Here is an 18,745-nt window from a genome sequence, read left to right as displayed (position 1 = left end):
ACTTCCATGGTCATGTGGCCAGAAGGACTATACACCAAAGGTGCACCGAATGCTGTTACCTTCCCACTGAAGTCGTACCTATTAATCTACTTGCATTTGCACGCTTTCAAACTGCTAGGTGGGCAGGAGCTGGAGCTAATAACAGGAGCTCACCCAATTGCACAAAGTTTAGGTCTCCAACCTCAGCTATCAGCTCTCCGCTGACAAACTCAGTGTCTTTAACCACTGAGCCATCAACGTCCGCTAATTTGCTGATAGGAAAATCTGATTTACTTAGGTTTGCCTACAACTCACAACTGTGCTTTCCTCTATTATGGAAAGAGAAGTAACTGGACAGTGAGGGGAAGGAAGTGAAGAATGTCCTGGGAATTAGAAACATGACAGAGGGACAGTTTGATGTAGTGGTTAAAGCAGACATGTCAAACTCAAGCCCTGTGGGCCAGATCCAGTCTCCGATGTGGTTAAATCTGGCCTATGGGTACACCCTGGAAATGGTGAGAGGCCGGTCCCTACCACCTCATCCCCAGCCCACCCAGCCTGGCCAAGCACTCCTCTGAGCACACAGAGAAGGCATTGTCAAACCAGCTACACCCACCTTTCCATGCCCATCCAGCTGCTGTTAATCATTATGGTCTTACATGCAACTCACCCTTTGAGGTCATCTGTAATGCTGATGCAGCCTTCAATGAAATTGAGTTTGGGTTAAGGCTAGAAACAAGGACACTCTGTTCTGATCCCACCATACGCATATAGCTAGCTAGGTGACTTTGGGCCAGTCACTCTATTTCTCTGCCCTGGATAGCAGACAATGGCAAACCACTTCTGAAATCTTAGCAAGAAAAGGACTAGAGCAGGGGTCGGCAACCTTAAACACTCAAAGAGCCACAAAGGTCCTAACCGGAAGCATCCCGTTCAATTCTTGAACCGACCGGAAGTCTGGTTCTCCCACCATAGAGTCTTCTCCTAGCACGGCCTCCTTTTTTCTATGCTGACCGGAAGTCTGGTTCCCCACCACCACCATAGAGTCTTCTCCTAGCACGGCATCCTTTTTCCTATGCCGACCGGAAGTCTGGTCCCCCCCACACATACCATAGAATCTTCTCCTAGCACTGCATCCTTTTTCCTATGCTGACCGGAAGTCCGGTTCCCCCACCATAGAGTCTTCTCCTAGCATGGCGTCCTTTTTCCTATGCTGACCGGAAGTCCGGTTCCCCCACCATAGAGTCTTCTCCTAACGGCATCCTTTTTCCTCTACCTCACCTAATTGAAAGCCCTATCAATTTTGGAGCTGACCAGTGACAAGGAGCCGCAGCAGAGAGATGAAAGAGCCACATGCGGCTCCAGAGCCCCAGGTTGTTGACCCCTGACTAGGAGTCATCATTTACAATAAGAAGCAGGTAAATAGAGAAAAAGAAAAGAAAAGAAAGTGCAATGCCCCCTCTGTCCTCTGTACATCCATTCCCCTAATTTTCAGGAGGTATATTAGTACAGCAAATCAGAACTTGCAAAGATGAATTCCATCGAGCATAAACACAGTTAAAAACCCAACGTTACAAATCACTCTGGCTAGACTTCCCACATTATTTAGGGAAGCTTGTAAGGACACAGTCATATTAGAGCTCTCTTTATCCTCTGCAAGAGTTCCCTCTCTTTTTCTTAATACCTGGAAGGGCTTCTGTAAAACATACAAAAGGACCCTACAGTTATAGTTAAAAGACAGGCTTTACAAAATTTCCAAGAACAATTCAGACCCCTGCCTTTTTCACACTGTTGCCTCACGCTCTAATGTGTTGAATTGTCAGTTCCGAGCGGCGGGATTATGTTCCCAAGCTTGGCTGATTTTCCTGCGTTTTCAAGATCCTTTATAGAGCTTTTGAATTATATATCCTGCATGAGTTCCAGCGCGCAACTGAAGACTGGATTAGGAGTAGTGAGGATTGGGAGTAGGGACAGTGTGTGGAATATTACTCAACCCATTATGGATTGATTATCTAGGAGTCTTTGCGGCATCTTCAAAGGGCTATTATTCATCAGGCCACATAGAAGGAAGCAAGAAACCATTTGAGTGTCTACCTGCATAATGGAAATGCCTGCAATCCAGGAGTGCTATTCAACAGGTTCTGACAGGTTCTGGAGAACCAGTAGTGGAAATTTTGAGTAGTTCAAAGAACTGGCAAATACCACCTCCGGTTGGCCCCAGAGTAGGGTGGGAATGGAGATTTTGGAGTATTCTTCCCCTGGAATGGGGAGGGAATGGAGATTTTGCAATATCCTTCCCCTGCCACGCCCACCAAGCCACACCACACCACGCCCACCAAGCCACGCCCACAGAACCAGTAGTAAAAAAATTTGAATTCTACCACTGCTGCAAGCATACCATATTGTACCAATAAGGGAGAATATTTGTTGCTCAGGGTTGAAATGAGCATCTTTGATGCTTTCTGAGCTTGGTTGTTTTCTTGAAGATGTTTCATTACCCATCCTAGGTAATGCACGGATGACACTACCTAATTTGGGTAATGAAACTTCTGCAAGAAAACAACCAAGCTCAGGGGAGCAACAAGGACCTCTCGTACTTATTCGTCTTATTCACACATTTAGTTTCAAAAAAGCATCACTTTTGGAGACCATCAATCAGTGGTGGGATTCAAATTTTTTTTACTACCGGTTCTGTGCGTGTGGCTTGGTGGGCGTGGCTTGGTGGGTGTGGCAGGGGAAGGCTACTGCAAAATCCCCATTTCCTCCCAATCAGGTGGAACTCGGGAGGCAGAGAATGGATGGGGGCGGGGCCAGGCCGAGGTCGTATTTACCAGTTCTCCGAACTACTCAAAATTTCCGCTACCGGTTCTCCAGAACCTGCTGAATTCCATCTCTGGCATCTATCCAAAGCCAACCAAGGAGAAGGTGACCTTCTCATCCCTCAAGTTTACCTGCACACCATCCTTGTGATTTGTTGTACTTCTGCTTTCTCAGTGGCAGGATGACAAGAAAAAGCTTTTCATTTTCTGTGGAAGGATAGCCATAAAATGGAAAGAAAAGATTTCTGCTACATTGCATTAGTCAGCTGAAAACAAGTTTGAGGCTGGGAAAAGAAAAGCCAGTTGCAACAGGGGCTGTACGCTGACCTTCCTTTTGTAGTTCCCTGGGACTCAGGAGGCTCTTTCCATTACTATGTGCGGGTCAGAAGTTCAATCTGCTTTTATTTTATTGGCGAAGAGAGCAATCATTCTTACCTCGCTTGCTGCTGGAATACAATATATCACCCAACCTGCAGATATTTTAATGCCTTTTCTCTCCCTCCCTCTTTCCCTCTCTCGCCTTCTCACTTTCCAAGTGTTATTTTGCTGAGAAACTCTTGCAAACACACACACACACACAAACCTGTGTTTCTTGATGGGGCAGGTGAGATTGCATGAATTGGCCCTGTTGTATTTCCATTGAAACATATTTTGCTGGTGTCAGCACAGGAGGAAAAAAAAAACGTAAGCAGGAGGAGGCGAGGAAGATTAATTCAAGCAAGCTGCATTTTTTTTATTTATTTATTTATTTTAGGCAATCAGGTTTATAATGGCTTATTTTTTTTTATTGAAAAGTTTTAGAATATTTTGCAAACAGATTTTTCCCCTTCTTCCTCCCCCCCCCGACTTCCCAGAGCAAAATATATAAAAGTATTGCATTTAACAAATATAATCTAACATAAACAAACTAACTATAAGCTCTTAACTCCCCCTTACTCTTTAACTCCCCCATAGGTACCAAAATATCAGAATAAGAAGAAAAATCATCTAAATATTTCATTCATAAGCTATTTGTAACTTTTTAGTCCCATATTTGTTTTGTATATAGTCAATCCATCTTCTCCATTCCAGTACATATCTTTCATTCGAATGATCCTTCAAATATGCAGAGATTTTAGCCATCTCCACCAGGTTAGCTACTTTTAATGTCCATTCTTCAATAGTAGGTAATTCTTCCTTCTTCCAGTATTGTGCCACCAAAAGTCTGGCTGCAGTTATTAAATTCAAAATCAGATTAGTGTCTATAACTGTACAATCTACAGTTATGCCCAATAAAAACAACTGTGGAGTAAATTTTATCTTTCTTTTAAGAATATTTTGTATATTTTATAATGGCTTAAATTTTATCGACTTTCAGACTGACAGGAACTGAATGACTCCGACAGGAAGTGATGAGTTTGACTCTTTATATGGGTTGCCTGAACCCCAGCAGATAGCTACTAGCTTTCTTAAAGGATTTTACACATCCAATAACCCGATGATCAGGAATGGCAGGAGTTTTTCCAGAATTGAAATCGAAGAGATGCCTCCAGAATGGAAGGGGTGGGTGCAGCGGTAGGTTTCACATATTCTTACCACTGGTTCACCATGAGCGCACATGCTCGCTTCGCATGTGCGTGCCTTCTGTGCATGCGCTCAGCCTACCGCGCATATGCTTTGCTTGTGTGCACGCCTTCCACACATGCGTCCGGCTTCGAAAACGTGGCTAAACAGGACGTCTTTAGGTCAGGGCCTGTGATCTCCACTACCGATTCGCCAGAACCAGTATGAACCAGCTAAATACCACCACTGGGTGGGTGGGATTAATTAGGGAAAAACATGGGGTAAAATGTTTTCCCAAACTTTTCCCAAACTTTATCACTTCAACACCGTATCCTTTAGGATTGAGGGTTTCTCTTTCTTTTTCCCGCAGGATTTTCTTGTTGATATTTGTCAATTTCTTGATGGTCATAGTGAGAAAACATCATCATCAACAACAACCACTATGCACCAGGAACCCACTCTCAAACGTGTGGAAAACTAAAAATGTAAAGAACATGCAAAGAAAATGATCAAACTAGAATAGGGGTGTCAAACTCTATTTCATTTTTTTTTTATTTGATTTATATGCCGCCCTTCTCTGGAGACTCAGGGCGGCTTACAATGCGTTAAGCAATAGCCTTTATACTTTTGTATATTTTTTATACAAAGTCAGCTTATTGACGACAAACTGGGTCCTCAATTTACCTACCTTAGAAAGGATGGAAGGCTGAGTCAACCTTGAGCCTGGGGAGATTCGAACTTACAGTAATTGCAGACAGCTGGGGTTAATCACAATGCTATCAGTCTGCTCAGCCACCAGGCCCTTGCATTGAAGGCCTCATCAGGGTTGTGTTTGACCTTGGGGGGCTGGGTGGGTGTAGCCAGCTCGACATCACTTGTGTCAGCCTTCTGCCAGCAGGCCCCATTTTTGACTGCAATGGCCTCCTGCAGCTCAGTGAAAATGGAGCTTGGGGGGGGCTGCATGCGGTCCCCCCCAAGCTCTGTTTTCATTAGCAGAGGGCTGCAGGAGGCCGTTGCAGCAGAAAATGGAGCCTGGGAGGGCCGCATGCAGCATTTTTGTTGGCAGAGGCACCACGAGCCGGTCCTTAGCTATTTCCAGGGTGGCCCTGTGGGCTAAATCTAAGCACCCCACAGGACGAATCCAACCTGCAGGCCTTGAGTTTGACATCCCTGAACTAGAAGTTTGGGCATATTTTTTAAATATTTGGAAGAGTTTCCTAATACTTCAAAGCAAGCATAGGTTGGTAATTCTGAGAAGCCCTGGTTAATGTACATTTCATTATATTTCATTAAACAAAAGTCCTTCTGTCCCATGCCACAGAGTTGTGAGATAAAATGAAGGGGGAAAAAAAACATATTTCAGTCTGGAAAAAAAGTGAGATATAAATCCAATACCCCTCCTCCCAAAACAAAACTCCACCTCTACCAAAATCAATATTTAACTCAGAGGAATGATAATGAGATTCTTTATCTTGTATAGTTGGCCATATAGCTTTATCATTTCTACATGTCTGTATTCCAGACCCTTACTGTTCTTCAGAATTGTATTTAGTTCTCTATTTAGACCCGTGGTGGCGCAGTGGTTAGAATGCAGTATTGCAGGCTATTTCTGCTGCCTGCCGGCTGCCTGCAATTTGGCAGTTCGAATCTCAGCAGGTTCAAGGTTGACTCAGCCTTCCACTCTTCCGAGGTGGGTAAAACGAGGACCCAGATTGTTGGGGGGACATGATGCTGACTCTGTAAGCCACTTAGAGAGAGCTATAAAGCTCTGTGAAATGGTATATAAGTGTAAATGCGACCGCTATTTAATCTTGAGAGTCAAGCTAATTGGAATCCAGTGATGTTGGTGAAGTTGGTTGTTTTGAGTTATTTATATGAAGCCAAGCCTTAAATGTTTCCATATCATCATCATCATCTGATGATGACAATGACAATGATGATGACGACGATGGTGATGATGATGATCATCATCTCTAAATTATTATCACTAATTGTGTTGCTATTCCTTCTTTCCTGAAACATTCAAGATAGTTACCAAAGCATGGAAAATATAGGTATGTGCCTCCCCTCTTTTTAAAGTTTATTAAGGATGCTTTTATTGAGGCCATACAAAATTCTATGATTTAGCTTCAAGAATTCAGGGATCCTTTACTATTTAATTGTACCTTATGGGATAAACTCAAATGTCAGAAGCAACAAGGTATATATAGTTTTTCTTTTTTAGTATATTATGTTTCAGGCACAGATATTTTTTTTCCCCATGGTTGGACTGCCATCTTGTTTTTCTGTAAAGTGATTACAGTACAGAAATCTCTTTAAGAAGGTAGAGTTTACGGGTTGAGTTATTCATTTGTGTTAAAATGCATTTGCTCAGGCCCTTTGAAGTTTGATTCCAAACTAGTGAAGAACTAGCTTTCTGTTGTTTTGAGGTCTGTCTCCCTTTGAAAGAAGAGACAAGTTGGCAAACAAGGGAATTCGTCCAATGTAGTTGCTAACTTCAGACTTGCTATCAGAGGAGAATATTGTCAGTGAATATAAATAGTCAGAGGCTGCTTTCAAGACCAGCATTTCAATAAAAAACAAAGCATCTACAATTCAAGAAATGTGATGTTCACAGAAGAAAAACATTGAAATCCTTGTGACTTTTCATAGGAGCTGACAGCACGGTTTGATGTAAAAAAAAAAAAATCTGATATTTCTACCTTTGAATGCTGATTCCTTTTCACTGGACAAATGTATCACACAGATACTGCGCCTTCATTTTGATTATCAATAAAAGATCCTTATCCCTTAAAAAATTGACTAGAATATAAAGCGGGTGGATTGTTGCAGGTGAAAAAGGGAAGTCAAGTCACTCTTTTGAGAAGTGAAATACTGTATTGTAGGAATGATGCAAGTTATAAATATAAAGGTTCCCCTCGCACATATGTGCTAGTCATTCATGACTCTAAGGGGTGGTGCTCATCTCCGTTTCAAAGCTGAAGAGCCAGCGCTGTCTGAAAACATCTCCGTGGTCATGTGGCAGGTATAACTAAATGCCAAAGGTGGTCCCTATTTTTCTACTTGCATTTTTGCCGTGCTTTCGAACTGCTAGGTTGGCAGAAGCTGGGACAAGTATCGGGAGCTCACCCTGTTACGCGGCACTAGGGATTCGAACCACTGAACTGCCGACCTTTCAATCGACAAGCTCAGCATCTTAGCCACTGAGCCACAGCATCCCTTATGCAAGTTATAGTCCAACATTTTTGGAAAACGTCAGGTTAGGAAATCCTTCCTTACTCTTCAGGAGACATACACATAATGCTTTTTGTTTTGCTTTATTTGGCAACACAAGGACAATTAATCTGAGTTTACATATTAACACTAGGCCAATATTTGTTAACTGTGTCTGTTAAATGAATCCCAATAGTTCGGATTTGCATGGGATGATAAGTTAGGAAGCCATGGTTGAGCATAGAACATAGAATAATAGAGTTGGAAGGGACCTTAGAGGTCTTCTAATCCAATCCCCTGCTTGAGCAGGAAACCCTATATCATTTCAGAAAGTGGCTGTCCAGTCTCTTGTTGAAAGCCTTCAGTGATGGAGCACCTACAACCATGATGGCGAACCTATGGCATGCGTGCCACAGGTGGCACACGGAGCCATGTCACCTGGCACGCCAGCTCAGCCTCTCTATGAGTCTCTGGAGGCTGGGGACAACAAAAAATGTCACTTCCTGTCCAACTGGAAGTTGGGAAACGGGCCATTTCGGGCCTCTGAGGGGGTGGGGAAGGCTATTTTTCCCTCCCCAGATACATAGAGAGGATCTGGAGCCAGGTGAGAAAGAAAAACGGGCCTACTGGGCCATTGTGTGCCAGGAGCGGGGACGGGGAGTAAGGTCATTCATGCATGTGCAGGGCAGGGTGCATAGAATTATGGGTGTGGGCATGTGCATGCTCGCAAACCTCCCATGCCCCCCCTTCCTGGCACGCGTTGGCAAAAAGGTTAGCCATCACTGACCTACAACATCTGAAGGCAAAGCCATTCCACTGGTTAATTGTTCTCACTGTTAAGAAATTTCTCTTTAGTTCTGGGTTGCTTCTCTCCTTGGTTAATTTCCAACCGTTGTTTCTTGTCTTGTCTTTTGGTGCCTTGGAAAATAGTTTCACACACCCCTCCCCCCCCATCTTTGTAGGAGCCCATCAAATGGTGGAACACTGCTATCATGTCCTTCTTTTTATTAAACTAGACATACCCAATTCTTGTAATTGTTCTTCATATATTTTAGCCTTTGACATTCTCTGAGATTAGGTTGGGATTCCTGCAAGCTTTTCAGCCAAATCTACCCAACCCAGTTGGCTTAAGAATGAGGTAGAAACAATACAGTGTGATCCCTAAAAATAGAACATGTGAATTGTATTTCATCCAATTTAGCTCTCACCTGGAGCCATTAATCTGCTAGATGTCCTTGTCAATTAATCTAATCCTGTTTTCCCACTTTTCCTATGGGGAAAATAAGGCTATTAGGGCTAATTGAATTCTTGTACAAATCCCAGAGACAATGCAAATTATGTGGAATGCACAAAACAAATAGGCCTCCTTGGCAACCATTATAGGTCCCTTTCTCGTGAATGCATTTACTTGGTAGCTTTCTTTATTCGTGCCAGAAGCATAACAATTAAAATAAGGTGTACTATAAAAAACTTCCTTTTTTACAACCCCGTAATCCCTTAATTCAGGGTAGAATTGGGGTGACTGGATGAAACTGAGCGTTTACTGACTGGATGCCCTTCCTGACACCACATGAAGTTCACAGCATTTTTTTCCACCCCTTTGCTCCTTAGAAGTGAAATACTTGCTGCTACATAGGATTGAACTCAACCTTCTGAGTAGGTGGCGAGCATCTTCACCACTAGGTCACCACACTGTTGACAAAATAAATATAATACATGTCATAAAATATAAATTTAAAACATGTACAAGTTAAACAGATCTTGTCCTGAAAGATCTTGCCCAGTGCATTAATTGTGTTGTGTCATGCTGCCATGAGGTCCTCACTGATCAGGACACAAAGCACTGGCCTCCATTTATTTCTGTTGGGAAGCCCATACATGAATGTTGTGGACCCACAGCATTGGAAGCAAGCTTAAATCAGCAAAATAAATAAATAAATAAATAAATCTGAAGAGGTTCCATTAATGTGTTTTTCTCTACTGATTTCAAATATTATATTGCATCATGTTTCTAACTGCTCAGTTTCCAAACTACTTTACATTGATACTCATATATCAAGACCAGACCTGAGTATTAACTCCACAGGAAGCCTACACTACTTCTATTGAGATTGATTACAAGATAATTTTGCAGGTCGGATTATTCTGTGTCTTCTCCTCTTTCTTTTACTCCAGCGAACTAGGAAGCCCTCTGCCTGAATCTCTTCCAAATATTAGCTGAATTTTGAATGTAAAAACAAAATGTTTTACACCCCTTTACATAAGCAACAAAGCCTCGGTGTTAAATTAATTTTTCTTACCCTCTACAATGCCTCTTTTAATATAGACATGTTTTCTCAACGTGCTTTTGATGAGGTATCCAAGTCATTTTGGTCAGTGACTATTTTGAAGGAAAGTAAAGCTGGGTTCCAGAATGATCAGAAGTTACTTTTGATGGATACAAGCATTTCAAGTTGTTTAGGTCACTAGCTGTAAAAAAAAAAAAAAAAAAAAAAGTTAGCCTTATCATTGGGCAAAAGGAGGAAAAAATCAAAACTGGTGTAAAGTTAGTGATCTTCACTTTTATACTTATATTTTGCTAATAGGATTTGGAGGTGGAAACTTTCTGCCTTTGTTTCCATGTTGACATTATTTGCCTTGAGTGCTATATAGCACATATTTTGAAGTAAAATAATTATTTCCTAGATATATAGAATGCATACTGAAGACCTATAACAGATATGAGAAAAGCTCTGAATAATGTTTTGGTTTTCTAAAGGCTACAATAATATCAGTGAAGCACTTAAGGGTTACTTCAGCTGCTAATTGAGTGCATATTTAGTTTCAGTTGATCACAACCAAATGGGAGCTAAAAGTGTAATGTGGTTGCAAAAAAAGAAATTTTAAACTATCAACAGAAGCATGATTTAGAAGCCACTGGAAGTAACAATTCTCATCTAGAGGGAGGCCCTCCTTCATGGGATTAGAATTTCTCTAAAGAGAAAGAGAAGAGAAAGGGAAGTTGAACAGATTTAGACTGGAAAAGAGAGAGGAAGGATATAACAAAGGATGTCACAAAATCTATTCTCATGGATGGATGGATGAATGGATGGATGAATGGATAGCTAGATAGTTGAGAGAGAGAGAGAGATGATAGATAGATAGATAGATAGATAGATAGATAGATAGATAGATAGATAGATAGATAGATGGATGGATGGATGGATGGATGGATGGATGGATGGATGGATGGATGGATGCATGGATGGATGGATGCATGGATGCGTGGATGCGTGGATGCGTGGATGGATGGATGGATGGATGGATGGATGGATGGATAATTTCAGTTAAGAGCAGAGAAGTTAGGTGCTGGCCTCCTATTCACTGGAGATGTTCAAGCAAAGCTTGGTAGCTAACTGAGATTTCCTTTTGGATTCCTGTCCTAATTAGTGGCTTGGGCTTCATGTCTTCAGTGGTCTATCCCAGTTCTATGATGCCATGATCCTAATTCTGGAATCCAGAACTGAACAAGAAAGAGTAGCTTGAGAAGTTACAACTGTGGCTACATCAAATCCAACCCATTATAATGGTGAGAAAAAAAAGAACAGGGCACCAGCTTTAATTTTCTATTGGTTAGACATTTATCCTAATTATTTGAGGGCTTGTTCATCTCCCAATTTATAGGATGATGTTTGAATGAAACTGATAGAATTTTGATAGCAGCTTCAACCATTTATAAGCACGGAGTAGCAAGGCAGAAATAGTTAGGTTTACGCATTAATCACAACTTATTGTAAAGTTCTGCTTTACATGGTCAGAGCTGATTTATAATAGCTTAGTAACAAACTTAATTGTGCAGTGAATATTTGTAAAAGTTCTTTCTTAAAACAAGGTAATTGATTGTTTCACAATTGTAATGTTGTAGTCAAGAAGACATTGCATCTTGGACCATAAATGATTAATTTGCAAATTTATGAGCCTGAGGATGAACTCTCTGTGTTGGAGTTAACTGAAGTGTGACTGTAATGGCCTTAGTTTTATATAGATTGTGATAGAGATGATTTTGGTGTATTCTTGCAGGATCACATTTATCAGCCTTATTGTCCACAAGGCAAATAATAATGTCTTTTTGCCTGTTACTACATTCAGCTTTCAACAATCCCTCAAGTGTTTACCTTTTTAAATCTGCCAGCTCTTCAACATAAATTAGACCAGAAACCCAATGCCTTATAAGCAGTGGTGGGATTCAAATAATTTAACAACCCTAATGACCAGCTGGGTAAGTGTGGCATGGCCAATTCAACATCACTCACGTCTATGGGCGAAGCACCTTAGCTGTTACAATGTAATAAGGGTTAACCAGAGAGGCAGTTTCTGTAAGCAGGGCAATAAAGATTAGGCTAGAAACAACACCAGAATGTTTCCTTCCTGCATTCCTTACAGGATTAGCCCTGTAAAGTGAAAAAAAAAAACCCAAAATAAGATTTCTTTTAACAACCGGTTCTCCTGAATAAGTGCAAACTGGCTGAATCCCACCACTGCTTTTATTTCCAAGTTATAGTAACATAATCTTACCAGTCTGAATGCTCTTTTCTTTTACCTTCACGATAACAGCTTGTCAAAATGTATACCTCGCGTCTTGGGTGCAGACTCAGAAACAAGTAAAGTAATAACTAGAAGTCAGCATGGGTTTGTTAAAAATGGATCATGCCAAACCAATCTTATTTCATTCTTTGACATAGAGGGTAAATTAGTAGACCAGCAAAATGCTGTGGACATAGTATACTTAGACTTCAGCAAGGCATTCGACAAGATAGACCACAACCTACTTCTTGGCAAGCTAGAAAAAAGTGGGATAGATAGTATCACCATTAGATGGATTTGTAACTGGCTGACAAAACATACTCAATGAGTAGTCCTTAATGATACTACATCTATATAGAGGGAAGTAAGCAGTGGGGTACCACAAGGTTCTGTCTTGGGTCCAGTATTCTTCAATATCTACAATATCCATCTGTTGCTTTGGTAGAATATTCTTACTATTACTCTTACTCTTAGTAGATATAAATAAACTTCTTTATGGAGCATATCCCTTTGAGGAAGTGAGCAACGATGTGACAATAAAACTAGATTAATAGTCTACCTAACATTACATTGTAACAACAGAAGTATTTTGTTTGCAACTCTGGAAAACAGGTGTGCTTCTATTGGTGCACAATATAATATGCATGGATGCATTAAGATAGCTTGTCTTTTTTTTGTAATTTGTTGGGAGAGGAGAAGAACTGAGTGATATGCAAATACAATTAGGGAACTTATTGGGTGGCAAAAGCTCATGTGATTTAGAAGTAAGAAGTGATTGGGGCAGTTTTATTCTGAAATATGCAATCAAGCAGGACAGGGTCAAAATAGCCAATGTTGCAAATGACTTGATTCTGTACAATCTTTCAATCAAACCTCCAACTGTTTTTATGCCAACCCAACAAATATATGTATAGACCTTTAATCAGAGGTGGTATTCACTTACTTTCCCTACTCGCTTCGCTCGCACACGCCCCATCCACGCATGTACCCGGCCTTCTGTGCATGTGTCCGGCCTCAAAAACCATGCCTAAATAGGATGGCTGTCAACTTGCAAAGCTTTCAAGTTGCCATGAGCAGGAGGGAGGGATAACTGATAGAGCTGATTGATTTCCCTAACTGAAGCTACATTCCATAGATGCTTTCTTACCGCAATCAGTAGGAGAGTGTTGGGTTTCACAGCCAGCCAAAGTAGTTAATTGGAGAATGTGATTTATGATATGGCCGGGGAGGAGGGAAGAGACAGGGTCATAGGGGAACATAAATCTACATGGGATTAGTTCTAACTGCATCCAAATATTGCTGAAATGGTACTCCTAATAAATGACTGTATTTCTTTTGAAGTTTGGCTCGTGGCTCATGAATTAATTAGGACATCTTTTGGAAACTTCACAATGGCATAGAGCCAGGCAGGTGGGCAGGACCATCTGTGATTTCCGCTACTGGTTTGGGTGAACCGGTCCAAACCAGCTGAATACCATCTCTGCCTTTAATCATCCTGTAGGAGATGCATTTTGACTTTTTTTTTACAGTATTTCATGGACATCATGAGCTGTGGTGGTGCAGTGGTTAAAATGCAGTATTGTGGGCTAATTCTTCTAACTGCTGGCTGCTTGCAGTTCGGCAGTTCGATCCTGACCAGCTCAAGGTTGACTCAGCCTTCCATCCTTCCGAGGTCGGTAAAATGAGGATCCAGATTGTTGGGGGCAACAGGCTGACTCAGTAAACTGCTTAGAGAGGGCTGTAAAGCACTGTGAAGTGGTTTATAAGTCTAAGTGCTATTGCTATCCAGGAAGATTAGACAGGAAACATAACTGAATGAACAAATTCTACTTTATTGTAAGGCTGCATGAAAAGAACATTGCAAATCTGAAAGTACAATTTTCTCCCCATCTCTTTTACATCCCAAGAACTTAGTGACAGTCCCTTCCTGAGCCTATTGTGTCCCTGTCTCCCCTGCCATTATGCAGCTGCAGGCTGCAGGCTGTCTTATCTGGCCATTCCTTAGCCAGCATTTATTTGTCCTGTCCATCAAGGTCTTTCTCACACAGTATTTCATCTTCCTGCAAGAAACGTAAAATATTCATTGATCTTACTCAGCTACCTTTCTGAAATGCATCTACATGAATTAACAAAGAACAAGCTGAGAATAATTACAAAAGAAATTGTTCTTTTTAAGCAACCCATCTCCCCAAAAAGAAATCCTGAGAAGATAGGTGGTTATCCAACAAACATATTAATTTAATTATTCATTCATTCTATTTATATAGTCATTCTTTTAGCATACTGACACCGCAACAGTGCTTTTCATTATGTTTCCAGGACTTATCTATAATCTCTTTGTCACCATTCATACAGGATTGTCAAGTGTCTTTTCCTGCAACATTTGTTAAATTCATTTACTTTCTTTTGTCTTTGGGGAGTCAGTGTAAAAAAAAAAAAAATCAGAAACATAGATCAATCTAGCCCACTGGAATAAGTTTAAAGGAAATGAAGAAAATAATGCAGGTTAAATATTCATTTATCACACCTGGTTTTCATTGCATCTTTTTATATCTTTTTCTAGAACTAAAACTATAGAGTTCCCTCTAAATTCCTTTCCTTTTCCCTCCCCCTCCCCTCCTCCCCCTCCTCCTCCTCTTCCTCTTCCTCTTCCTCTTCCTCTTCCTCTTCCTCTTCCTCTTCCTCTTCTTCTTCTTCTTCTTCTTCTTCTTCTTCTTCTTCTTCTTCTTCTTCTTCTTCTTCTCCCCCTCCTCCTCCTCCTCCTCCTCCTCCTCCTCCTCCTCCTCCTCCTCCTCCTCCTCTCTTTTTCATTATCTATAGAAATCCATAGACCCATAGAAGGAATGTGATCCCATTGTGGCTGTAACCAATCAGAGAATGAATAAATCATGGAAGGAATCACTGAAGGAAGAAATCACTTAGGAGAGCTAGTCTCATAATTTATCAGTTCATTTCTGGTGCTGTCTAGCTTGATAGACAGAAAGGTTTAAGTTCCCATATGATTTCACTCTATTACAGTCGTTTTATTTGCTGCTAGGATAATAAACGATAAAGGCACAGAAGCTTAATATCTGCAGTGCCTATACTGGATTCTGCGCCACACCTCTTTATGATCACTAATTGTTCAGAAAACTGCTAATTTATTTGCTGCCAAATACATGCACATTTGTGTTTTCGATAAGAAACTATCCTTTTAAACATAGATGGGAGTAGAAATAAAGCAAACATCTATCATTGCTTGACCAACATATTAATATACTACTGTCTTATTGTAGAAAAACTCCTAAAATTTTATTTATTAAGTAACACAGTAACATTATTTATTAAGTAGCATAATAACCTATTTATTAAGTAACATAGTGTTAATTTATGCAATAGTTTCCAGTCACAATACTGTATATACTCCATTTGTAGGGGAACAATGAAACTCTTGGAAATGATACTCAAATGCTATATGAAAATATATCATATTTCCCTGAAAATAAGACCCTGTCTTATATTTTTTTGGAACCCTGAAATAAGCGCTTGGCCTTATTGCCATCCACTCAAAAGCCCGATTGGACTTATTATCAGGGGATGTCTTATTTTGGGGGAAACAGGGTAAGTACCATAATTATATAGGCATTTTCCCCCTATAGAAGCAAAAATCAGATTTTGAAGAAGCAGGATGGAAAGAGTATTCATGCTTTTAAATTTTGTTCTTGGAGAAGAATTCTGAAAATACGAAGGACAGCCAAGGAAGCAAAGAAATGTATCATGGAACAAATCAATCTTATTTGAGACGCAAATGATCAGACTCAAACTATTCTAATTCAGACACATTATGAGAAGAGCCAGCTATATTGAGAAATCTATAATGCTGAGAAAAGTGGGGAGGAAAGAGAAGAGGATGACTAGCAATAAGGCAGATGGATTTCATTTTAATAGAGATGGGTGAGCTATTGGAAAATCTGTACGACCAGGTTGGAGACAGGAGAACATCTGGAAGGAAGGGAGGGAAGGAGGGAGGAAGGAAGGAAGGAAAAAGGAAGGAAGGAAGGAAGGAAGGAAGGAAGGAAGGAAGGAAGGAAGGAAGGAAGGAAGGAAGGAAGATTTAATACTCATGAATATAGTCAGGCACAAACAACCAGACTCACATGTGAAGAGTTCAAATATCTACTTTATTGTTCTTTGTCTATTTCACAGGAATCTTCCCAGGCTGGCAGTTTATCCCCAGGAAAGACTAGATAAGTCTTTCCCGGGATAAACTTATAAACAACATTCAAAGGGGTGGGGGGGCGGTCTGTCAAATCTTGCCATCTTGTGTCTACATAACGATTCCAGGCTGCTCCTCCATTGACTCCTCTTCCCAACTGGGACAGTCTCTCTCCCACAATATTGACTTTTTAAATCAAGTATTCCCACATAGGGTTGTATTAATTAGTACTCTGAAGGGCTAGACACTAGACTGGAAAAAAATATTTTTTAAAAAAAAATAAATTCTAGAAATCAGCAATGTAAGTAGCAATGGCAATGTGCCGATGGAGCCACAAGCATTCAGAGATTGTATTCTTCTAACACAAACAGAATAAATTAATGACAAATCAGTAACATGCATGTTGCTAGACTGGGAAAAAAAATTCAAGTGTTTTGAGACGGACAACAAATGTAGAGAATCTTTCTGCAATCACTAGTAAAATTGTACTGACCTAACAAGAAATATATACCTGTTGAAGTTTGTTTCTAATTAATTTCTTATCAGCTCAAGGTAGGAAGCATCTCTTCCCATGGTGTCACCATGTTCAATTTCAGTTTTAATGGTTAAGATCATGGTGAGTCAGTGGTTTGATCTGGAAAGTGGAAGGATCTGAAGGGCTATGCAGAATGATGAAGGCAATATAGTTTTCCTGGCTATACTTAGATGTATTCCAGATTGCTTACCCCTGCTGATATGTAAAAGGAAGGCCTGAGGCTTTATAGGTGCACTCATCAAATTGACCCGAGGATACACAAACACAATAACTCATTAACCTAAGCTTCTACCTGAGATCCAAGTTTTTGCTTGACAGTCTCCTATGGGGAAATATTTCCAAATGTGTCCAGAAATATTGAATGTTTCCTCCAAAATTAAGGCAGAAAGTAGTAGTAAAGGATCATTTCATTTGGTGGGGTGGGAGGAGAGTCTACCTCCTTAAGGCATGTCTTGAATCCATCAACAAGGAAACAATCACAACATGTAGCCATTAAAAATCACTTGGTTAGTTGCAAAGTCGTGTCCAACCCATCACAACCCCATGGACAACATTCCTCAAGGTCTTGCTGTCCTCCACCATCCCCCAGAGACCATTTAAGCTCATGCCTACTTCTTCAGTGACTCCATCCAGCCACCTCATTCTCTGCCGTCCCCTTCTTCTTTTGCCCTCAATCTTTCCCAGCATTAGGCTCTTCTCCAGTGAGTCCATCCTTCTCATTAGGTGGCCAAAGTATTTGAGTTTCATCTTCAGGATCTGGCCTTGTAAAGAGCAGTCAGGGTTGATCTCCTCTAGGACTGATTGGTTTGATGGAGTCGCAGGAGTCTTCTCCAGCACCATAGTTCAAAGGCTTCAATTCGTTGACGCTCATCCTTCCCTATGGTCCAACTTTCACAATATTGCAACTGGGAAAACCATAGCCTTGACAATACACACTTTTGTTGGCAGGGTGATGTCTCTGCTTTTTAGTATGCTGTCTAGATTTGCCACAGCTTTCCGCCCCAGGAGCAAGTGTCTTTTAATTTCTTGGCTGCAGTCCCCATCTGCGGTGATCTTGGAGTCCAGGAAAATAAAATCTGTCACTACCTCCATTTCTTCCCCATCTATTTGCCAGGAATTGAGAGGGCCAGGAGCCATGATCTTAGTTTTCTAAAAATCACTACCATCATTAAATAAGGTGTGTGGTGGCTCAGCAGTTAAAGATATGTTGAGCTTGTCAGCTGGAAAGCTGGCAACCTGGGTTTGAGACCTGAGCGCCACGCAACAGGGTGAATTCCCATTACTTACCTCAGCTCTGTCCACCTAGCAGTCTGAAAGTATGATCATGTGAATAAATAAATAGGTACCACTTAGGTGGGAAGGTAACAGCATTCCATGCACCTTGGCATACAGTCATGATGGCCACCTGATCGTGGAAATGCTCCTTCAGCTAAGAAACAGAGATGAGCACCAATCCCTAAAGTTAGAAACAATGGGACAGGGGGAAAAGTTTTACCTTACCAACATAAAATAATTAAAATTGAAAGATGTGAGTGCCAGGATGAGCTTCCAATGGAGCATATCACTATTATTAGTAGTCTTCTCATCATTCCTATTACTCATCTCCTCCCACTTATGACTGCATGACTATAACTTGTTGCTTGTATCCTTACGATTTATATTAATTGTTTCTTAGTATGATTTGATTGCTTATTTGTAACCTATGGCTATCAGTAAGTGTTGTATCTTATGTTTCTTGATGAATGTATTTTCTTTTTCTTTTTATGTACCCTGAGACAGTGGGGGTTGCTACCGGTATGCAGCAGTTTGGGTGAACCGGTAGCACCAACGATCACCTGGTAGCGAACAGGTTCCTCCCCATGTTCAGAGTGGCCCACTTGCCTTCCTGGGCTCCTTTTT

Source organism: Pituophis catenifer, unplaced genomic scaffold, assembly GCF_029215685.1.
Source record: "Pituophis catenifer annectens isolate HBS135680 unplaced genomic scaffold, rPitCat1.0.hap2 SCAF_4, whole genome shotgun sequence".
NCBI lineage: Eukaryota > Metazoa > Chordata > Lepidosauria > Squamata > Colubridae > Pituophis > Pituophis catenifer.
Note: the sequence above shows the minus strand (reverse complement) of the source record.